Source organism: Triticum dicoccoides, chromosome 4B (assembly GCF_002162155.2).
Source record: "Triticum dicoccoides isolate Atlit2015 ecotype Zavitan chromosome 4B, WEW_v2.0, whole genome shotgun sequence".
Taxonomy (NCBI): Eukaryota; Viridiplantae; Streptophyta; class Magnoliopsida; order Poales; family Poaceae; genus Triticum; species Triticum dicoccoides.
The window spans coordinates 453,837,088-453,862,205 of record NC_041387.1 but is presented as its reverse complement, the minus strand read 5'-3'; positions in this window follow the sequence as shown (position 1 = coordinate 453,862,205).

The following is a 25,118-nucleotide window of genomic DNA, read 5'->3' as shown; positions in this document are numbered from 1 at the left end:
CCCCGTGCCAGGACCCCCTCGCCCTTCTCCTCGCCCTGTGCGCCCGAGGCCGCCCCGTCTCCGCTCGCCGCGCCCTGCTTCTCCTCCCGAGCCCCGCGACCACGCCTCTGCCGGCCCCGCGCCCGGCCTCCACAACACCACCTAGAGACCAACTCCGGCGGCCCCGTCGCCTCTGCACACGATCCCCTCGCTGCCCTCCTCCTTGGTCCGGCCCGAAGCCGCCGCCGCGCCAAGTCCCGCGGCCGTTGTCCCTGCCCAGCGACCCCCTGCACATCGAGGCCTCCGTGCACCTCTTGCTCCGTCGCCCGCCTCCCCTGCGACCTGGGCGCTCATCCCCGTCTTCCCGGCCTCGTCCGTGCCCCCTAGTTGCCTCTGTCCGCTTCGAGCAGCAGCAGCTCGTCGCTCAGCGCCATGGCCACCCGCACCTTCCTCTGCTTCCTCTACGGCGACCAGGGGCCCCATCGTCGTTGCGCCCTTTCGCCACCACTAGAGCCTGCTGCCGCCACCACCGGACCTGGCTGTGCCTCGCCAGGGTCCTCCCCTGCCGCGCCTCGGTCCCTGCTGGAGCTCCCCTGCTCCTGCCATTCCTCTGCTACAAGCCGACCCCCACCTTCCGTTTCGGCCAATGCAGTTCGCCCAAGTTCCTGCTCAGCATCGTCATCGCTCACGAGGCCCCTTGTGATGTTTTGTGTTGGACCGTCAAGATCTGCAAGATCGACTACATGGACGCCAAGACCATCCCAGGACCGCCAAGCATCGTCTCTATGATTTTTGCCAAGTACCACAACGACGCGTCAAGTACCTCTACCGTCGTCTCCGGAAACGCCAAGTACCCCTACGCACGAAGACGCCAAGTTTGTTTCGGGATTCATCAAGTACCGCTACCGATGGTTCGAACGACTACGAAACGAGATGTACCTCTACCGACGCCGCGAACGACTACTTCCACGACGTCCCGTGAACGCCTATTTCCTCTACATCGTACCGAACTCGATCCGCCCCGAAAACGCACGCTTCAAAGGTATAACCCCGAGATGACCGATCGTGATCGAATGCATGTGTTGTATGAGATGTACGATATGTTTGCACCGTGCCCGTTTGTTTCGTGCACGTTCCTCGTTTCCATGCCACTATCCGGTGGGACACCCGGTAGTCGGGATCACCCCACCATCTTGCATGACTCGCTCACGTCACGCCTCCTTTTGCACCGGTATCTCTGTGAGCTACCGGAACCGATATGTTGCCATGGCATCATTTTCGGATATGTTGCCGTGGCACCATTTCTGTTTCGCCGCCGTGGCACCCTTTTCATTCCGCCATGGCGACTAATGCTTCATAACATGCTTATGTTAACGTTTTTATAAAAATTGCATAAAACCTGTATATGTCATCCGCATCATGATAACAACATTTAAAATGTTTAGACTTGTTGTTGCATTAAATTGCTAAATGCATATGGGGATTTACCGGATTTGTTGTTTTTATATCCGGCCCCATTTAAATTGTTTAGACGGTATAGTTTATGTTATGCTTCACCTCTTGCCATGTTTAACAATAGTTAATATTGTTGGGTAGCTTAAACGAGAGATAACTAAATAATTGATGTGGTGTTCCGTCAACATGCACCTCATTGCATATTGAGCTCCACTTAACTTGTAGTATTGTTTGTTGCACTTTGCCATGCCATGCCTCATTAAACCGGACATGCATCATACTTGTTTGTGCATCATGACTTGTTTATGCTTGTGTGTTTACTATGTTGTTTGCTTCTTTCCGGTGTGCTTCTTCGGGTTGTTTCTGACAACGTTGTGTTTGTGAGGAACCGTTCGTCTACGTCCGTTTGTCTTCTTCTTGGATTCGTTCTTCTTCCTTGCGGGATTTCAGGCAAGATGATCATACCCTCGAAATCACTACTATCTTTGCTATGCTAGTTTGCTCGCTCTTTTGCTATGCCAATGCTACGATGCCTACCATTTGCTTGTCAGCCTCCCAAATTGCCATGTCAAACCTCTAACCCACCATGTCCTAGCAAACCGTTGATTGGCTATGTTACCGCTTTGCTCAGCCCCTCTTATAGCGTTGTTAGTTGCAGGTGAAGATTGAAGTTTGTTCCTTGTTGGAACATGGGGATGTTGTTCCTTGTTGGAACATGTTTACTTGTTGGGATATCACAATATATCTTATTTAATTAATGCATCTATATACTTGGTAAAGGGTGGAAGGCTCGGCCTTATGCCTGGTGTTTTGTTCCACTCTTGCCGCCCTAGTTTCCGTCATATCGGTGTTATGTTCCCGGATTTTGCGTCCCTTACGCGGTTGGGCTATAATGGGAACCCCTTGACAGTTCGCCTTAAGTAAAGCTCTTCCAGCAATGCCCAACCTTGGTTTTACCATTTGCCACCTAGCCTTTTCTTTCCCTTGGGTTCTGCAGACTCAAGGGTCATCTTATTTAACCCCCCCGGGCCAGTGCTCCTCTGAGTGTTGGTCCGAACTGGGCAGCCTGCGGGGCCACCTCGGGGAAACTTGAGGGTTGGTTTTACTCGTAGCTTGACCTATCTGAGTGTGCCCTGAGAAAGAGATATGTGCAGCTCCTATCGGGATTTGTCGGCACATTCGGGCGGTGTTGCTGGTTTAGTTTTACCCTATCAAAATGTCTTGTTGTACCGGGATACCGAGTCTGATCGGAGTGTCCCGGGTGGAGGTCTATTCCTTCGTTGACCGTGAGAGCTTGTCATGGGCTAAGTTGGGACACCCCTGCAGGGATTTGAACTTTTGAAAGCCGTGCCCGCGGTTATGGGCAGATGGGAATTTGTTAACGTCCGGTTGTAGAAAACCCGAAGTTGACCTTAATTAAAATACATCAACCGCGTGTGTAACCGTGATGGTCTCTTTCCGGCGGAGTCCGGGAAGTGAACACGGTGTTGGAGTTATGTTTGACGTAGGTTGCTATAGGATCACTTCTTGATCATACTTTTACCGACCGTGCTTTGCCTTCTCTTCTCGCTCTCTTTTGCGATTGTAGCCACCATATATGCTAGTCGCTTGCTGCAGCTCCACCTCATTACTCCATCCTTCCTATAAGCTTAAATAGTCTTGATCTTGCGGGTGCGAGATTGCTGAGTCCCCGTGGCTCACAGATACTTCCAAAACCAGTTTGCAGGTGCCTATGTTACCGAGCAGGTGACGCAACCAAGCGCAAGGAGGAGCTCGATGAAGATCTTGCCCATTGTGTTGTTTCATTCTAGTTGATCAGTAGTGGAGCCCAGTTGGGGTCGATCGGGGACCTTTGTCGCATTTGGGGTTCTTCTTTTATTTTGGTTCCATAGTCGGACCTTGATTGTATCTGGATGATGTAATGCTTTATTCATGTAATTGTGTGAAGTGGCGATTGTAAGCCAACTATGTATCTCTTTCCCATATGTATTACATGGGTTGTGTGAAGATTACCTCACTTGCGACATTGCTTTCAATGCGGTTATGCCTCTAAGTCGTTCTTCGACACGTGGGAGATATAGCCGCATCGAGGGCGTTACAAGTTGGTAATCAGAGCCTTCCCCGACCTTAGGAGCCCCATTGCTTGATCGTTTTTAGCAGCCGAGTTGTGTTTAGAAAAATGTTTTGAGTCATTTAGGAATTATATATCGGAGAGTTAGGAATTCTTTTTACTTCCCAATCTCCTCATCGCTCTGGTAAGGCATCTTGACGTAGAGTTTTGACTCTTCTGTTCTCAAATTTCACTAAATTTTTTTAGGATCACGCGGGTATCTTGGAATCGTTCCGATGGTTTTATGATGAGAACATTGTCTTGGTGCCTCCTGTCAGGGATTTAGTGGAAGTGTCCCGGGGAGTTGAGCTCTGAGGTGTTGTCGTCATAATTTTATCGTTGCAGTTCTGGAATACCTGAGTTTAGTACGCCGACATCGAAAATCTCTTTTATGCAGTTGTTGGTGAGATAAACCCGATAACCCAGTACTGAGGTGAGTACGGGAGTATTGCCATGACTTGTATAACGGATGCTTTTCGAAGGTTGAGGTAGACGATTTCCGAAGGTTTCTTGGTTATGTGTTGAAGGATGGATACAGCTGGATGTAGGATTTGTTAGTTTTGGGTGAGATATTATGCTTCCCCTGTATCCCCAACACCTGATTGCATAACCTGAAAATTTCGGGAGTTTCATAGGTGGGAATTCAAGTAGCTCTTAGGATATCTTTCCGACGGATGTATGATATGAAATTGGGGTTCGACGTCTAGTGGTCCGCCTATTCACGGTTGGTTTTACAGTGGTCTCGTTGTGTCTTAAAGAGTCCTTGGCTATGCCGACTCGGGGACGCTTCGTATGTCATGTGCACTGCCTTGTACATGATGGTGCTGTACGATCGAGCCCGTGTAGGCCCCACCACGAAAACTTCGGACGAAATCTCTATCATATGTTTGTCCCGGCTTATTCGCAAGCCAGTCCTTTGTTTTTGTTTTGAGTTGTGGTATTCGAGTTGCTTCAATGTCAAGTGTTGATTCCATACCTTTCGTACTCCGATGTGAATACCAATCCTTCTCGACAATCGAGATTGTCATGTCAATCCTTTTCAACCGGTGTGTCTCTCCTCAAGTGGATCCGTTCACGTCAACATTTGCAAGATCATTTATCCCTTCTTCTCAACGGTGTTTGTTTCATCCGTCTCCAAGTTGCCTTTGTTTTTCCCACCCTCCCTCCCTTTTGTTTTTCTTCAAGGACTAAGATTTCTTCTTCAAGTATCCATTTTATTGATGGGAAGTTTCTCCATTCTTTTCCGTCAATGTTCTTATCCGGTGATTCTCATGAAGATTCTAATGGAGCTTCAAGTTCGTCATTCCTCGTTCTTTTCTTCTCCGGTGGATTTAATTCAAGCTTTGGTTTTAAGCATACTCCTTTTTTTTTCCAATGCTTTTCTTATGCCGGTGCACCTCTTAATCATCCATCTCTCGCTATTAAATTGTTCCGGAGTGCTCAAGATATCTCGAAGATTCGTGTTTCCACTATGCATTCGTTCAAGATCTTTCGAGGATGTTCTCTCATTCAAGTCTTTTATTTCAACCGGTGCATTATCTCTCTTCAAATTGTTCAACGGTGTTTCTTTTGAGTGGGCCCTAACCCACAGGTCTTTTCCCAGGATCTTACCTGACTCTTCTATTTTCCCAGAGCTATCCTAAATTCTTCTCCAAGTTTGACGTAAGAATGAGTTATCATTAGTCAAATGCTTTTCTCCAAGATCTTTCAAATTCTTTTCATAGTTGGCTCAACCTCTTCGTTTGGATTCTTCCGGAGTGTCTAAATAATTCTTGGTGGTGTTTCTCATCGTCATTCTCAGATATTGAAGACCGATGAAGACTTTTCCTCCATATCTATCCGCTCTCTCAGAGATTCGTGATTCTAGCTTCTTGCCATCCTCTCATAATTATTTGTGATTGTGAGATATTCTTTTTATCAATCCGGTGCAAATTCAGGAGTCTTTTCAGTTTGATTCTCTGAAGGCCATTATTTCGGGATTATTCATTCTCAGCTTTCAGTTATCACTCTCCAATTTTAGCGGTGCATCAAGTGATCTCTAATCAGCTCGTGATCTCTGCACTCTCATGTATCTAAATCCTCTCAAGCATCCTCGTTCATTTGCAAATTCTTCCGGTGATTCGTTATCTTTTATTCGTTCTTTTCAATTCTTCCTGTGGTTCGTTCAAGAGTTTTCTTCCTTCGTGTATCATATCTATTCATTTGTTGTTCCAATCCTACCGGTGGTTCGTTGAAGACCTTCTCAAGTTTACGCTATATCTCTTTTAATCCTTTCTACGAGAATAAGTAGTATGCCAAATCCGTTGATTGTCGTCAATTTAATTGGTGAAGGATAAGCATAACATAATTCTTATTCTTGTTCATCCAAGTGATTAATTCTTTATTCCGGAGGCCCTTAAAATTCTCGGTTTCATTTGTTTCATCTTCTCTTTTTCCCGGAGTTCCAAGCTCTAATTATCACGGAGATCCATCTAAATCATTGCAAGGATTCACCTTGTGTTTTCAATTTCTCTTTCTTTTCATTCCTTTTGTTTACCGGGGTTCTTCATGGAGGTTCTACATGATGGTTCATCAAGGATTTAATTCCCTTCTCAAAGTTTTCATCGAGATTCTTTCCTAAGGAGCTCAAGCTTTCTTCATATGGTAATCCGGAGTGCAATTCTTTCTACCATATTTTGGAGGTGGTATTATGTCATTCTTGATAATTTGAGTTCATGTTCCATGATTCACATGTTGTTAAGAATGAGTTATTTTTAAATCCATCAACCTCGTTGTTGGAGTTATTTTGTGTCATATTTCACCTAAAAGCCTTCCATTGGGAATGTTGCTATTTGTGGTGCTTGCCAATGATCCAAGTTATCTCTTTATCAGCTTGGTGGAAGAAGTGTTCATCTCTTCGTCGATCTAAAGCTAGCAATCGTTTCCGTTAGTGGCCGGTTGTCACCTCATAATTTTGAGATGTTTTCCATAAGCCCACTACAAGCTTATTTGTTTCGTTGTTGGTTTTCCAACAACCCCGTTGTAACCTTCTTGGAAGGGTGCCTTTTCAAACTCTTTTGTGGCAGAAGTTGCCATTTCCCCCTCCATTCTGTTATTCCAATGACCTATCTTCTATTCTTTCTTCCGGAGGCATTGTGACGTTGCTCTTTTCACTCACCATCTCGATTCGTGAGGATCGTGTTCTTTTCTTGCTTATCCATTTAACCGGAGTGTCATGTTTTCATTCGAGTTCTCTAATCTTATCAAGTTTTCCCTCCTTCCTCAACTGGAGAGCTGTCTGAAATCCTTCTTACCCATGGTGCCATTCTTTCAATAGTTCCGGAGGCAGTGTGTTGTTGATTTCATCAAGTAACATCCCATCTTCTCAAGTTCATGTTCTATTCCTTCCATGTTCAACCGGAGTACTGCCCGAATTCTTCCCCTCTCATCTTGTTTTAACCGGAGTGGTTTCGAATTCTATCTTGTCCATTAAACTCTTGATTCATGTCTTTGCAACCTTCAAGTTCTCGTAATGTTCCTTGTTCCTTTTTTTTTTCTAACAGATTGTTTGCAATCTCGTTCTTCTCAATTGTGCTCTTTCTTTTAAATTGCTCAACCTCTCAAGGTTCTTTGGTTTCACTCATTGGTCGAAGAAGCAACTTAGTTTTACCTCTTCTCTTCCTCTTCCGTTTCTCTCCGGTGCCATTCTAGATCTCGGGACGAGATCCTCTTGTAGTGGTGGAGTGTTGTAACACCCCGAGACCGACGCTCCAGAAGACTTCCATCTATTCCGAGTTTCGTCGTGTGATTTGTTTTGTTTGTTGCATCATTTGCATTGCATCATGCCATCATATCATTAATTTTTAAAACCTCAACTAAATAAATTGTATGGATCTTCGATCCATTTAAATCGAGGGAAGGGTGACTTCTCTTTATAACATACCCTCCCGATATATAGGGAGATATAATAAAATATTCCATTGTTTTGGAATCACCTTAACAAACTTGCAAAATATCCCAATGCCTTTATTATCTTAATTCTTGATCTCCAACTCTGCCCATAAATTATTTCATCATTTTCCGGAGCTCCACCAAAAATCCGAACATTTTTGGACCTCCCCAAACCTCACTTCCTATTCAAATCATTTGAATTTAAATCAAATGAGTTTGAATTTAATCTTTCAATCTTGGCCTTTCTATTTTTCTCGGAACAAACTCATTTTTGCGAGTCCGGAAAAATTATCCCCATGTCCTACTTCTTCCCCTAACCCCTCTTTCTTTTCTTTCCTATCTTTGTTTTGTTTTTATTTTCTTTAGAGAGAGAGAGAGAAGGAGCCCAGCAGCCTGGGCCTCCCATCCTCCCGCGCCGGCCCAAGGCCAAGGCCCATCCATTCCGGCCCAGTCCCTCCTAAACCTAACTCTCTGCCCGATCCGCTAAACATCTCTCCCTCGAACCCCCCTCCTCGTCCTCCCTCAGCGCAGCACTCGATCCCCATCGCACGCATGCTCGCATCGCCAGGGAGAGCCCCGCTCCTCCCGATCCACCTGGCCCTTCCTCCTCCTGCATCGAGCGCCCCCGCTCCACCTCGCCCTGCCGTCCCCGTGCCAGGACCTCCTCGCCCTTCTCCTCGCCCTGTGCGCCCGACGCCGCCCCGTCTCCGCTCGCCGCGCCCTGCTTCTCCTCCCGAGCCCCGCGACCACGCCCCTGCCGGCCCCGCGCCCGGCCTCCGCAACACCACCTAGAGACCAACTAAGGCGGCCCCGTCGCCTCTGCACGCGATCCCCTCGCTGCCCTCCTCCTTGGTCCGGCCCGAAGCCGCGGCCGCGCCAAGTCCCGCGGCCGTTGTCCCTGCCCAGCGACCCCCTGCACATCGAGGCCTCCGTGCACCTCTTGCTCCGTCGCCCGCCTCCCCTGCGACCTGGGCGCTCATCCCCGTCTTCCCGGCCTCGTCCGTGCCCCCTAGTTGCCTCTGTCCGCTTCGAGCAGCAGCAGCTCGTCGCTCAGCGCCATGGCCACCCGCGCCTTCCTCTGCTTCCTCTACGGCGACCAGGGGCCCCATCGTCGTCGCGCCCTGTCGCCACCACTAGAGCCTGCTGCCGCCACCACCGGACCTGGCTGTGCCTCGCCAGGGTCCTCCCCTGCCGCGCATCGGTCCCTGCTGGAGCTCCCCTGCTCCTGCCGTTCCTCTGCTACAAGCCGACCCCCACCTTCCGTTTCGGCCAATGCAGTTCACCCAAGTTCCTGCTCAGCATCGTCATCGCTCACGAGGCCCCTTGTGATGTTTTGTGTTGGACCGTCAAGATCTGCAAGATCGACTACATGGACGCCAAGACCATCCCAGACCGCCAAGCATCGTCTCTATGATTTTTGCCAAGTACCACAACGACGCGTCAAGTACCTCTACCGTCGTCTCCGGAAACGCCAAGTACCCCTACGCACGAAGACGCCAAGTTCATTTCGGGATTCATCAAGTACCGCTACCGATGGTTCGAACGACTACGAAACGAGATGTACCTCTACCGACGCCGCGAACGACTACTTCCACGACGTCCTGTGAACGCCTACTTCCTCTACATCGTACCGAACTCGATCCGCCCCGAAAACGCACGCTTCAAAGGTATAACCCCGAGATGACCGATCGTGATCGAATGCATGTGTTGTATGAGATGTACGATATGTTTGCACCGTGCCCGTTTGTTTCGTGCACGTTCCTCGTTTCCATGCCACTATCCGGTGGGACACCCGGTAGTCGGGATCACCCCACCATCTTGCATGACTCGCTCACGTCACGCCTCCTTTTGCACCGGTATCTCTGTGAGCTACCGGAACCGATATGTTGCCATGGCATCATTTTCGGATATGTTGCCGTGGCACCATTTCTGTTTCGCCGCCGTGGCACCCTTTTCATTCCGCCATGGCGACTAATGCTTCATAACATGCTTATGTTAACGTTTTTATAAAAATTGCATAAAACCTGTATATGTCATCCGCATCATGATAACAACATTTAAAATGTTTAGACTTGTTGTTGCATTAAATTGCTAAATGCATATGGGGATTTACCGGATTTGTTGTTTTTATATCCGGCCCCATTTAAATTGTTTAGACGGTATAGTTTATGTTATGCTTCACCTCTTGCCATGTTTAACAACAGTTAATATTGTTGGGTAGCTTAAACGAGAGATAACTAAATAATTGATGTGGTGTTCCGTCAACATGCACCTCGTTGCATATTGAGCTCCACTTAACTTGTAGTATTGTTTGTTGCACTTTGCCATGCCATGCCTCATTAAACCGGACATGCATCATACTTGTTTGTGCATCATGACTTGTTTATGCTTGTGTGTTTACTATGTTGTTTGCTTCTTTCCGGTGTGCTTCTTCGGGTTGTTTCCGACAATGTTGCGTTTGTGAGGAACCGTTCGTCTACGTCCGTTTGTCTTCTTCTTGGATTCGTTCTTCTTCCTTGCGGGATTTCAGGCAAGATGATCATACCCTCGAAATCACTACTATCTTTGCTATGCTAGTTTGCTCGCTCTTTTGCTATGCCAATGCTACGATGCCTACCATTTGCTTGTCAGCCTCCCAAATTGCCATGTCAAACCTCTAACCCACCATGTCCTAGCAAACTGTTGATTGGCTATGTTACCGCTTTGCTCAGCCCCTCTTATAGCGTTGTTAGTTGCAGGTGAAGATTGAAGTTTGTTCCTTGTTGGAACATGGGGATGTTGTTCCTTGTTGGAACATGTTTACTTGTTGGGATATCACAATATATCTTATTTAATTAATGCATCTATATACTTGGTAAAGGGTGGAAGGCTCGGCCTTATGCCTGGTGTTTTGTTCCACTCTTGCCGCCCTAGTTTCCGTCATATCGGTGTTATGTTCCCGGATTTTGCGTCCCTTACGCGGTTGGGCTATAATGGGAACCCCTTGACAGTTCGCCTTAAGTAAAGCTCTTCCAGCAATGCCCAACCTTGGTTTTACCATTTGCCACCTAGCCTTTTCTTTCCCTTGGGTTCTGTAGACTCAAGGGTCATCTTATTTAACCCCCCCCGGGCCAGTGCTCCTCTGAGTGTTGGTCCGAACTGGGCACCCTGCGGGGCCACCTCGGGGAAACTTGAGGGTTGGTTTTACTCGTAGCTTGACCTATCTGAGTGTGCCCTGAGAAAGAGATATGTGCAGCTCCTATCGGGATTTGTCGGCACATTCGGGCGGTGTTTCTGGTTTAGTTTTACCCTGTCGAAATGTCTTGTTGTACCGGGATACCGAGTCTGATCGGAGTGTCCCGGGTGGAGGTCTATTCCTTCGTTGACCGTGAGAGCTTGTCATGGGCTAAGTTGGGACACCCCTGCAGGGATTTGAACTTTCGAAAGCCGTGCCCGCGGTTATGGGCAGATGGGAATTTGTTAACGTCCGGTTGTAGAAAACCCGAAGTTGACCTTAATTAAAATACATCAACCGCGTGTGTAACCGTGATGGTCTCTTTCCGGCGGAGTCCGGGAAGTGAACACGGTGTTGGAGTTATGTTTGACGTAGGTTGCTATAGGATCACTTCTTGATCATACTTTTACCGACCGTGCTTTGCCTTCTCTTCTCGCTCTCTTTTGCGATTGTAGCCACCATATATGCTAGTCGCTTGCTGCAGCTTCACCTCATTACTCCATCCTTCCTATAAGCTTAAATAGTCTTGATCTCGCGGGTGCGAGATTGCTGAGTCCCCGTGGCTCACAGATACTTCCAAAACCAGTTTGCAGGTGCCTATGTTACCGAGCAGGTGACGCAACCAAGCGCAAGGAGGAGCTCGATGAAGATCTTGCCCTTTGTGTTGTTTCGTTCTAGTTGATCAGTAGTGGAGCCCAGTTGGGGTCGATCGGGGACCTTTGTCGCATTTGGGGTTCTTCTTTTATTTTGGTTCCGTAGTCGGACCTTGATTGTATCTGGATGATGTAATGCTTTATTCATGTAATTGTGTGAAGTGGCAATTGTAAGCCAACTATGTATCTCTTTCCCATATGTATTACATGGGTTGTGTGAAGATTACCTCACTTGCGACATTGCTTTCAATGCGGTTATGCCTCTAAGTCGTGCTTCGACACGTGGGAGATATAGCCGCATCGAGGGCGTTACAGTCTCACTCATGCATGATCGTTTGCACATTCACACCTCTCCATGTCTGTATCACATGCACACCGTCTCCACATTGCCCTTCCGCCACAACACACATATGGACACATACACACGTTCTCTCTCAGTCACACACACAAAATAAGTATTAAAAAAACTAGGGTGCACCTAAAACGTCCAAATCCAAATAAACACAAACTGGAGCTAAATTCAAATATATGGAAATATTGCAGCGTCAAGAACTTTCCCAGGAAAAAAAGTTGAGTAATATTCAAGGATTGTTTTCACACACACAAAAAGGTTTGGTGGATGTCCTTCGAGTGCGACACGGTGACGCACCGTTCGATCGACCGCGCGGCCACGGTTCACGTGCTTGCACAGGATTCCGTATCGTGGCTGTGGTACTAACTTCAAAAATAAATAAATAATAAAAGCGCTGCCTAAGTCTAATGTTTACGTGTACTAGTACGGTTTTCTTTTAAGTTTGACCAACCTCATATAAAACTAAAGTAAGCTCCCATACGCGCACTCATCAATATGCCGCCGCCGTTGCGCATGCCGGCGCCCGCCTGCTCCGGCCAACAATTTGTCGCCCATCACTGTCGTGTCGCCGCCATCCCTGTGCCATGAAGCCGAAGGCTCGCCCGCTCACGTCGTCTGCAGTCCCTCCTCACCATGCCGCCGCGCTGCCAAGCGCGCGAGTAGCTGGTGGAGCCGCGTCTATGCACGCAGCATACGAAGAGGAGGACGAGTGCATGCTCCAGCACACCGGCGAGGAGGAACTAGCGTGTCATTGTCGTCTACGCCCGCGCGGAGGAGGCGCGCATGGTGTCTGTCGCGGCGGAAGCCGGTCGCGCGCACGTCGAGCCCGCAAACCGGGTGCGGACGCGGAATCTACCTTCGAGACCTTGAATGCCATGTGGATCCTGCAATCTGAAGTAGCAATTTTGGTCAGTCGACTCATGTGAGCCGTTTGATGCAACATGGATGGCTAGAAGGGCTTCTTCCACCTCTTCTGCCGTCTTCTTCCTTCGCTCCGTCGAACTTCTTTCACAAATCGACTGACCCAAATTATACTACTAATACAAACGTATTAAGTACAGTGGGAACACGAAGGTACGAGCAGTAGTACCAACTGCAAGAAGAATAGTAGTAAGACATAGTACTAGTACTACTCTACGTACTAAACAGTTCAAATAACGAGAAAGAACATAAACATAGTTCTGCTGGGGTCTTAGCACAACACACCCTTGAAAATAAACTAATCAACTAGTCAGCTTGACACTGCAGTAGAACCAGCATGATCGACGGCACTGCCACCTACTCGGAGTCCGAGTCCACGTCCTCGACTTTGTCCTCGTCCCTCTTCCTCTTCCTCTTCGCCGACGCTTCTTTTCTTGAACCGAACACTGGGCTCTGCTTCTTCATCCAACCCATGTAGATATTTAAACAAAGGTAGGCATCCATTGCTGCGTACAGGATGTGATCTTCATCTAATGTCTTCGACTCCCATGCATGATGAAACTCGTGATGAGGTTTCTTCAGTTTAGCGTACGAAGGATCAATCATGGCTGCTGCCAGGGTCATCATTGAAGGTTGAGAGGAGGACACCAGGCTTGCCTTCTGGAGATCGAAGGGCTATCCTACAACGAGACCTATCCGACGCAGGACTTCTTTGTCGTTCTTAAAGCCTACAGTAACGAATTTCACTCTTTTGTCCTTGAGTAAGTTCTTAAAATCCTGGCACTCAACATCGGCATGGCATATGTGGTAGACCAAGCAAATGTTATGTATGCAAACTTGGATCACGGCGGGCTTCTTCCTCTCTTCGTCCTTTAGATCCTTCTCTCGTCCCAGGACTGTGGTGTACTCAACATCTAGCCCAGCGACCCACTCATCCGTTGAACTATTGAACATGCGTAGGAAGCGAGCAAGCCATGCTTTCACCGTCGCGGATCCACGTGCGTAGATGACGATGAACTGATCGCCGGTGATGGTTCTAACCTGGTACTCAATGGCGACCATGGAGATTTGGGAGGCCATGGATTTTGGAGGAGGGTTAGGAGAAGTTGAACTGTTGTACCCCGCAAAAACTAGGAGCGAACTAATGTGAAAGGACGGGACGACTGGGAGCGAACTATTGTGAGGTAGAAGACGGGGACGAGTAGGGTGTGCGAATGGCGTGGGGTTGCTGGCTTGCCCGGTGGATAAACGGCTGCAAGCCCCCAAAGAGTTCTCGAGAACTATGCGGGACCCACTAGATGTCATGTCTACTAGACCCATATCGTAGGCCTGAGGGTATAGCTTCTGACTGTTCGCACGCCATGCCGGCGCGTGGATGTAACTTCACTTAATTCCGTCAACCATCGCGCCTCCCACGACCTTCGCCTCCCTCACGCGGTCGCGCCCTTTGAGACTTCGAACGGCTAAAAATGAGAAATTTTTTTGCCTACTCCGCATGCGTGATACTCCCTCTGGTCCTTTTTACTCCCGTCAACCGTTTGCAAAGTGTTTAACCAAATATATACTTTTTTTAAACACCACCTTACATTAATTAACCAGCCACACCAGTACACTCATTCGATACAATATTCACCACACAGGGCGGTACGTTATTTACAAGAATACCATCTAATGTATTGTCAAAGCTATACTTAGCGATTAAGGGTGCCACCTTATTGGCCGAACGGCTAATCTTTGACAATTGAAGATTGTTGATCAACTTCGAGATGCTCAACGCTTTCATCTTCAGGTCACGCATAGCAGACCTGTCATAGTCCCCCGATGCAAGAGACGCTACCACAAAAGCGCAATCAGTCTCTAAAATTACAGGATTATGAAGAGAAATACCTATGTAGAGACCGGCAATGCAAGCCCTAAGCTCCGCTTCCTCCATGCTTTGACATGCATCAATGAAATCCCACGACCAAATTTATACTAAAAATATCAATATCTACAATACTGATTATAATGAGTATAAGAACTATGTTTTATAATGAGTGTAAAAATATTGATTTGTCATTGTGAATGTTGATACTCCCTCCGTCTAGGTGAGTAAGTCATCTTAGGCTGTGCACCGTGACCAAGGAGGAGGGGAAAACGAGAGACATTAATGTTTATTTGCTAATTAAATAGTATTGCATGCAATGAACTAACCACTGCATGCCATGTTTGATAGTCTCAGGTCATTAAAAGCATGCACACCCTCATCTCTTATTGGTTGATATGTCAAGAAACAAGAAACGAGGTAGAAGTTAATGCACCGCGCCTACGTGTTTTGGGATTATTTGGTTTTCATAAGATTACTTACACACCTAGATATTAGAGTACCACTATATCCCTTCTAGTTTAAAGGGCTCGACTCAAAATTTTCACCTACTCTTAGCAAGATAGTAGAGGCGGTGGAATAGTTTTTGAAGTCTGCAAAAGTACTCAACTAATGCTGTCGTTCTTCACAAAAAATGTGTTTACCAATGAATGCATGAACACTAGTTAGTCTAACCCCCCTCTCTTCTTTAATTCTTTGCCACATCAGCATGTTTGATATTCCCGTGTACCAGCTAAGATACCACCATGATGGCCAGCCTTAATCATCGCATGCAATAATTTAGTGCACCTTGAAATATGAACATGTGTGGGGCGTTTATGTTTTTAATGAGTTGAGAGTATACCTAGCCCGGCATGCAAGATGACTTATTATGCACCATTCCCCGTACCTGCAGGAAGCCCATTCGTCTCCAAATATTTTCCTCTCCATGTGTGGAAACAATATGCCTGCCAAACTCTCCTTCTCCCTCCGGCGGTCCCACCACTCCACCCCGTGTGAAAAAATCTGCATGCATGACTCTCCTCCCCCCACGCTCGTCCAATCCGTTGTGACCAGCAATATATCCACCCCTTCGCTCCCCCATAATTTACTCCAACAAATATGCCCACGTAGCTTTTACTTAACTTCAGGTGCATTGGGTCACTGACATACGGGCCCAGCAGTGTACTGGCCCACATGCCAGTGATGCAACTGGACCTGCAGTTAGGTCAGTGCAGCTCAGTCCATATCTTACGTAGGTGTGCCATTGCTCGCTATAAGTACCGCGCCTCCCACGACATCGCTATCTCCTCCACCTCATGTTCACGTTCATCGCTATCTCCTCCCCCTCCCTCTCACGTCGACCACCATGGCATCTCCCCTCCCAAGCCCTAGGAGCCCCTCGCTGCACCGTGCGGACGGTCACGCGTCACCTTTTCGTTCCTCGCCGCCACTAGTCGAGGAGGACGCATTGGCGTTCCGCTCCTCGCTGCTATGCGACGCGTCGCTGTTTCGTTCCTCGCCGCCACTAGTCGAGGAGGACGCGTCGGCGTTCCTTTCCTTGCCGCGGCGTGACGGGTCGCCGTTCCGTTCCTCGCCGCCACTAGTCGAGGAGGACGCGTCGGTGTTCCGCTCCTCGCCGCGACGCGTCGAGCTGGATGCGTCGGCGTTCTCAATCTCGCCGGCACGCGTGTCGGAGGATGCGTCGGCTCCCCGCTACAAGGAGAACGCCGCGCCGCCCGCTGAGCCCCCCCAGCCTTGAGGAGCTTTGGAAAGAAATGGATGTCGCCTTGTGGGAGGCTTTGCCTCCAGCAGAGCGCGCCAAAATAGAGGCGGAGAAGAAGGCCGAGGAAGAGAAGCACACCACGCAACAAGCTTTCTGGGAGATCTATGTCGCGTCCGAGAGAGTCAAGCAATTGGTTCTTTGGCAGAAGGCTCGTTCGAGGGCCGTGAGGGTGGCGGAGATGACCGTGCCGACACCCTGAGTGCAGTCGGGCCCAAGAACCTCATCTATGCTTGGCGGTACGTGGACCGGGTGCACGCTTCCAGCCAGGAGGAGTACCTGTTAGCGCTGGATCACCACACCGGTGAGATCGCGCTCGCCCGCCAGCAAGCCGCCAATCATCACCTCGCGAGTTGTGAGGCTGAGGAAGAGGCGTTGTGTTGGCGCGCTAGGAAACGGCCGCGCACCAGGGCACTCGTGGCGCGCCGCAAGCGCTCCTGCGAGCGTCGTGGCTTTTAGGAGGAGTATAATTTTTTTCATAAGGCGATCTCATTAGTTTTGGGACGCAAATGATAAATCCCGAACATTCAGGAATTTTTAGCGTCCTTAATTAAGTATGTAAAAGGGAAAGTTTGGAAACATTGTGTATTATTACGCATTTTGCAAGTATGTGCATATAGCACAAACTTTACTATATACTATCAGACTACACGTCTCTCTCGATATATGCTTGCAGACTATGCTACTCCCTCCGTCCAGGTCAATAAGTCATCTTTGGTTGTGCACGGTGACCAAGAAGGAGGGAAGACTTGTACACCTAGACAGAGGGAGTACTACTATTACTTATGTACATGCAAATGCACTTTTGAACATTACGATGCGGTTTTTGTAAAAGTGGAAAAACAACACTAGTCAAGCTTGTGAAACGATTCAATGCAAAACAAATGCAAAAATGCTCGTTTGATTGTTTACTTTTAGCTTCCTTCTCGTGGTTATTTCTCTGTGCACCGTGACCAAGGAGGAGGAGAAAATGAGAAACGTTAATGTTTATTTGCTAATTAATAGTATTGCATGCAATGAACTAACCACTGCATGTCGTGTTTGATATCTCATGTCATTAAAAGCATGCACACTCTTTATCTCTTATTGGTTGATATGTCAAGAAACGAGGTAGAAGTTAATGCACCGCGCCTAAGTGTTTTTGGATTATTTGGTTTTCGTAAGATGACTTACACACCTAGATGCACCGCACCTAAGTGTTTTGAGTAACATTTTATCAGTTAAATCTTTGGTCAAAATTTAGCACAAATTACAATGGTGAGGAATAAACCAGGACGAAGTAGTAGTTTAGAAGCCCAAATAAATGAGCGAGGCGCCTTATTGTTACTCTCCACTGTGACTAGTCTTGTGGGAAAAGTTGGGGAAGCCACCAAAAGAACTGGCCCAAGGAGTAGTAGCTAGGGATCGAGCGTGGGAGATGAACCGGAGAAAGTAAATGCAGAGAGATGAAATGCAAAAAAGACGGAGGGATGTGATGGTTGCTTGTCCGTTTATTTTACCAGGCCATTTATTACTGGGAGTGGTTGGGTTTTGTGATATGACGACTTTACTGCCGCGCCACGAGCGGGGTGAGAGGTGAGACTCCCATGTAGCGCCGCCCTCTACACTTGTACTACATCGCTCGTGGTTTATTAGTCCCCCATTGAATTTGACTGAAGATTTAACTGACAAAATGTTTGTGCATGTCAACAAAAACTATATCGTTGGATTCGTATTTGAACATAGTTTTGAATGATATAATTTTAGGTGACATGCATCAGTATTTATCATACTATATATAATGATATTTTAATTTTTGGTCGTACTAATCTATAGTAGTAAGGTGCCCGTGCGTTGCACCAAAGAGTGAAATGCATTGATCAGGGAGTTGTTTATTTTGACAAAGGATGTGGGGGTCATCTCATGTGTAACGGGTATCGATAGGTTTCTTCGGATATTATCTCATCTCTAGAGCTCACAAACATCCGGGTGAAATAGATAAAAAGGTATCTTTTGCAAACAAAAGCGTTCAACTGTTCAACCTGCATCCAAAACTTGTGAAGAAATAACACTTATTGTGTGCTTTGCAAGAAATGATCTTTAAGAATTAGTTTTTGAGTATCGATTGTTATACATGTTGGCTACATATGACATGGCACTTTCTTATTGTCAACAGTTGGTTATACTATTAAGTAATATTAACCATGCCCTTATACACCTAGACGGAGGGATTAAATCAGGATGACTTGCAAGGGGGCAGAGGAGATGTAAGAAATGGTTCATCATAAGTCTTTCACCAGTACTGTAGTAAAAATTCTTACATGGAAGATTCTAGACTAAACCATAAACGGATACACTTTTATTCATGCGTGATACTCCAATAGAGCAAGATCCTGCATGGAAGTCTCCACATGCTTAGACAGTGGATTACATTGAGCGAAGACTAATGATCAACATTTAACTTCATAATGCGTATTTTTTTAGAAGAACAGGGAGGCTCCTCCCCGGTTCCATTATCAAATGAAACCCAAAGTGTCTTACATCAGCTCACTGAGAGGAGCAGTTCAAAGGAAGGACTGCGGTGAAAGCCACTCAAGTTTAATGACAAGCTTATAGAATCAAAAGCAGCAAAGACACGGGCCATAAGCGCCCACACACACTACATGTTTTCTAAGTGCACTTGATAATGCGTATGTCCAGGTGAACCTCCTTGGATCCCCCGTGCACCGAGTCGACGGGTAAAGGATAGAACAGATGCCATGGGTTTTCCAAGTCCACATTGGTGGGATAGTCCAAGCTCCTCAGATTCCAAGTCTGTTCGATGAGGCCGGTTTCGCCGCCCACGTGACTCGGAGGGGTAGTAACATTGACCTTGCACCCGTACATCTGCCTCATGTCAGTGCCAGCGTCAGCGGCAACGCCCCTGATGCACGCTACAAAGACGGGGCGACGGCCTGCGCGGGCCTCGCCGGTGCTCACGATCAAGAGGAAGACGCTGCCGTCCTCCTCCGAGACTAGCAGGCGGCGGTGATCCTCCAGCGACTCCGGCATGGTGAACTGGTAGCACGTGTCGTACTTGATGTTCTCCGCCAAGGGCCAGCAGTGACCGCTGCACGCATCCGTGAGGTGATGCACCATGTCCGCCGGCGGGCCACAAAACGGCATCGGGCACTCATAGCAGTGGACGAAGGGCTCCTTGGAGGCATCGACCAGGCCGTCCATGAAATGGGAGTGGCTGTAGGGGACGTTCCGCCAGTTGAATATGTGAGCAAGTTACTACGAGATTTAATCCGAATAAGCACAAAATAAATCATGACGGCTATAACAGAGATGAAACTAACCATGTGGACTAGCATAGTAGTAGGATACAGAGTAGAAACATGAATTCTACCACGATTTCGAACAGGAAGGACAGAAACACATACGGTGCAACGGGAGCAGCACCGTTGGCGTTGAGGTTGTCGCCCATGTCGTTGAGGAAGAGGTTGCCGAGGTTGGGGAAGAAGTCGTCGTCGGTGAAGTCGTGGCTGCCAGCAGTCGCGAGAGTGCGCTCCCCAGATTTAAATAGCGCCCACCGAATGGAGCGCAGGAGGGAGTGGCTGTAGGGGACATTGCGGCCACCGAATGGAGCGCAGTAGTAGCACACGAAGCAGTAGATGGTGTCCTTACTAGTACTCCCTAGTCTCTATCTATCTATATCTATCTATATCTACTCTTATAGAAAACCGAGTTGGTGATGATGGTTTGCCTGCCATCTTGTAATATAGACCGTCCGATCTATATCTGACAGATATAAAGCCAACTATGACAATTTTGCAAAAGATACCCGCACCTCTCTCCACATTTACAGATAAGGCCTTACCTGGTGCTCCTCCCTATGTCTCTATCTCTACAAGTACTTTTTTTATAACAAATCGAATAGTGCCGCACCGTCCGCTGCACGCTCGGCTGAACACGCCTCCTCGCCTCCATCATCACCAACTGAGTCTTTTATAGGAGTAGGAGTAGAGAAAAAACCGAGTTGGTGATGATGGTGTGCCGTGCAATGCACGGGCATCTTGCTATTTTTTTTGCATATAAGTCCAAACACCACGTAGACACGGTCTTTGAGCATGGTTCGTAATCGTTCGACGATCGGGCATCGAAGTTTGTAACTATTTTAGATTAGAATATACTACTCCTCCGGTGCTAGTAGTAGAGCAGAGTCCTACTCTACTACTCTACTCTAGCAAGCTAGGGCATAATAGTACTGTAGTAGGTACTGTAGGGAGTACCAGTACTGTGATCACTCAAGCAAGTTGTCTGGCATCAATATGACCCTACGCTGCTGGTATGTGTCTCGTAAGTCAAGCGGCGTGCTGTAGTTACCATCACCTGTCCACTTCCCGCAGCACATATTCGCTTCTCCATCTTTGTCCGCACATAATCTCGTCCAAGCTTCCATCCCCGCTAAGGCGCCTCCCCCCTTGTCCGAAACCCAAGCACTAACAATGGCAGAACCGAGTAGCATCCGCCGAAAGAGTGGCTGGAATTCGCTCCCCATAGAGGTAATCAAGCTCATTGTTTCGCGTGTGGACAATCTCAGTACCATGCCGCTCGCCGCGTGCTCGCGGGGCTGTACCATTTACTCAAAGCCCTCAGGCCGGAGCTTTTTAAGCCAGCTCCTTGCTTGCTGATGTCGCCTGATCTTTAGGAACGGCTTGTCACGCAGCATAACGATCATAGGGTGGCGAGCATCAACCCCCTTCACTGCGATCTGATCCCCGTCAGCCTCAGCTACATTAACGGTATGTACTGGGTCGGCATGAACACGTCTTGGATGGTGCTCGTCGACGATCGTGGCAGCTGGATGCTTGTGGTGGTCTACACCCGACGATTGATCCCCCTTCCTTCGATTAACACTGCACTGTTTTGGCACCGCGGCCCAGAATACTCGGAATCTTACAGTAGCCAACATGATACCAAGTTTGATTTGCTCAAGGTTGTAATCTGCTAAGTGCCCACAAGATCTGGGAATTATAAAGATTTTAGGCTAATTACGTTCTTTAACCGCGGTCTCGCCTATCTGACAGGTCACTGCGGTAAGTGGATAAATCTGCACGTCCATCGCAGGATCATACATCCTCCATGGTTCTCTGATGCCATTGAACACAAGGGCTTGATTTACGCTGTCGACTCCTTCTATGGCTGTACGTATTGCTGGCCTACTCCAGTCATCGCTACAAACGGCTGCTACAGCAGTATGTTACTTTCCTATGATATCATGATGGCTTGCTTATATTACTGTCAACATTTACTGAAAAAATAGTCATGCTCATAACATGCTGTTCTTAAGATTGACTAAATCAAGAGCCCTTTTTTATTTGACTCCAACTTGATATGATGTTGTAGGCCGCCTGGTGTCCCTACCCTTCCTAATCCCAGAACCTTTCAAAGAAAAGCGGCATGGCAGTTGCAGGTGGTTCCTGGCTCGATCAGACGAAGGCGAAAGATTGATGATCGTTCGCACGTACCGGACGTGTTGTTTCACGGAATACAATCATAGTCACTGCAAGTTCTTTGAGTAGGATCCCAGCTTCTCTTGGCCTTCAGGAATTTTTGACTAGAGGCTGGTAAGTAGCCTTGGCACATGCTCTCTGTTTGTCAGACTGAATTATCTGATTAACCAGGAGATAACCAACGGCAACGATCATGATGGCAGCGCGATTTTGTTCATTAGGCAAAACTGTGTGTACACAGCGTACCATGCGTCTCTGCATGCACCATACCCTGATATGTGCCGCCACGCTCTGCAGCCCAAAGTAGGAGAGAGGGTCGCAAGTATCAGACTTCGACCTGCTGGCTGGAGTTTCCCCCGTCAGGCACCCATCTGGTTCAAGCCGTCAGCCAATCTCCACAGCTTAATAAATAGTAACGTCTAACTGAGCCAGTTAGTTAGATGCGTACACTTGGTGTAGTAGGATCTTTATTTAGTTTGATGCATACACTTGTTATTTTTTGGTAGCCCTTTTGTAATGATGGCTAATGTTTGTTTTGGAAGAGAGAGCTGCGTCTTCACTCTTCTGGCCTGCTTACTGCTTTTGTTGCACCCCCAGCCCTGGTTGCTGCTGCTGCTGTTTTCAATGTACAATCAGTAGTATACTTCGTTTGTTGGTTGAATATAAATGTGTTGTTAGAACGACAAACACAATGTTTTGGAAGTCGTTGCACGGTTCGATCCTTTAGTGCCCCGTACTGTACGTAGCTCATACTATTTTTCGTACGGAACACATTTTCCACTTGTTGATAACATGCAGCCCACTGATGAAGACCCAATAGAGAAGCCCATAATTAACTGGAAGGGACGCTCTCACATGAATCCGGCCCAGGTACATGCTCATGGTCCCCTAAACATAAATAAGTAAATAAATAAATAAAGCTAAGTGCTCATGCACCAGTTCTTTGGGAAAATAGGTAGCCCAATATTTCTTTTTGAAGAATACCCAAGCTAGGCCTATTTGTTTTCTCCGAATTACTGGGCTACAAATCTTTCAAGACAAGCAAATGGGATATTACTTTTTTTTTGAATTTTGTTCTTCACTGATATCTTATACGTATTTCATTGGATTTAACATGACATAGTACTAACTTATTTTTAAATTTGCTTTAGTATGGCTATTAATTTTTGGATTAAGAATATTTCATTCCCCAGCAAAAATTTCCCAAATATTTAGTTAATTTTTTGACCCTGGTACTGACCAGAAAATGGCCGGCAATTCTAAAAATGGAAAACGGGCTGCAATAAATTCCATATGAATTAGAAAATGAGTAAAAATTATAAAAATAATAGCAAATGGGTTGTACACGCCACAGATTTCGAGGCTGACTTGTTTACGCAAGGCTTTGTCAGTGAACACATGATTCTAGCCGCCGTGCTTCTTCAATCTCTGATCTTCCTGCTCCAGCTGCCTAAACTAGCGCCGGCGGGACTGCCTGCTCCCTCCTCTTGTGGCCCGCTGTGATGCCCCACAGGCTTCCCCGGCCTACCCTACTCCCTCCGCTGGCCTGGACGCACGCAATCAACTGCCTCCTTATTACGCGAAAAAAATGATTCCTCCCACTGACATCTGGGGCGCACCGGTTGGGAGGCTGACCTGTGGGCCTACTACGTTGACGCGTACGCAGGGCTTGTCAACTTAGTCAACAAACGATTCTAGCAGCAGTAACCGTTGGATTTGAATCGAACGGTCCTCCTCCTTCTTCAATCGCTGCTCTTCTTGCACCAGCCGCCCAAACCAGCGCCGGGGAGACCGCCTGCTCCTGCCTCCAGTGGCCGGCTGTGCTGCCGTTGAGGCCTCATTGCCCCCTACTACTCTTACCGCTAGCCAGGCCCTGCGGCGACCGCAGCCTCACACCGCAGCCGAACCAGTGAACCCTGGTACTCCTCTCCACGTGGGCATACATTGCCGCGTCTTCCCCGGCTCCGCGTCATCCCCTTCCTAGGCCTCGCCGTCATCCACCGCCTTGGTGCTCTCGGCGCGGAGTGGTCAATGTGGTCAACGACATTCCATTGGGAGAGTATTGTACGTGTAGAGGCTGAGAGTTGGGTCCACGGCCACAGGCCCAGTTTTTTTGTGATTTGCCAAGTAAGTCGCTTTGTCAGGCCTGTTGGGCTGCAAATCTTTCAAGACGAGGAGAGCTTTCATTCGGCTGGTCGAGAAAATGGCCCATCAGTAATGAGAAATGGGTTGTACATTTTTAAAACACATCAAACCGGCAGTTAGTTTCAATTTTTTTTCATTTCGAGATTATAAATTACATTAATTTTTATGCGTGGAGAATTTGTTGGATTTTATATTGATATACATTTATTTTTCAAATCAGTTTGAATATGAGTCAAAATTTCAGGATTAAAAACAGTTCAGACCGCACCGAAATATGCAAAATTTCGTATAAGTTTCTAACCGTGGCCACAATATGGGCTGTAATGTTAACAAAAAGAATATGGGCTCCATTTTTTTTAAGAATTAGCAAATGGGATGTAAATTATTAAAAATAATGGCAGATGGGCTGTATGCTATTTTCCACAGATTTGAGGCTTTCCTAAAAAAATGTTGACGCACAAGCAGTGACTGTTGGATGGCCATCCAACGGCCGTCGTGCTTCTTCAATCTCTGCTCTTCCTGCTCCAGCCGCTCAAACAAGCGCCGGCGGGACTGCCTGCTCCCTCCTCCCTGCGGCCGGCTGTGCTGCCGCGCAGGCCTCACCGCCCCACCGTACTCCCATCGCTAGCCTAGCCATCCCTCTACTCACCCACACCTGCTGTTATTCTCTGGCGACGGCAGATGAACTAGTAAACCCTCGTTCAGTCGTACTCCCCTCCGCGTGGGAAACAACTGCGAAGTCTTCCCTGCCTCCATGTCGTCCCTTCCTAGGCCTCGTCGGCGTCCACCGCGCTGGTGCTCTCGGCGCGGCCTGGTCAACATGGTCAATGACCGACATGCATCTGAAGTGAACTGTACGTGGAGAGGCCGACAGCTGGGTCCACGGCCGCACGCAAGGAAATGCCTCCTTATTACGCGCAAAATAGTGATTCCTCCACCTAACATCGGGGACCCACCGAAAGGGCCTCAGTATTTCACGAAAAAATGTTACCGCCGCTGACAGCTCGGACCCACCAGCTATATCTTCGCACGCAAGGAAGTGCCTCCTTATTGCGCACAAAAAAATGAATACTCCCCCTGTTAGCTGGGACCCAGTATAGTGGCAGGCTGACTTGTGGGCCTACTAAGTTGACGGGGACGGAGGGCTTTGTCAACTTAGTCAATATGCACGATTCTAGCTCTAGTGACCGTACGATGTCCATCCAACGGCCGTAGTGCTTCTTCAACCTCTGGTCTTCTTGCGTCAGCCACCCAAA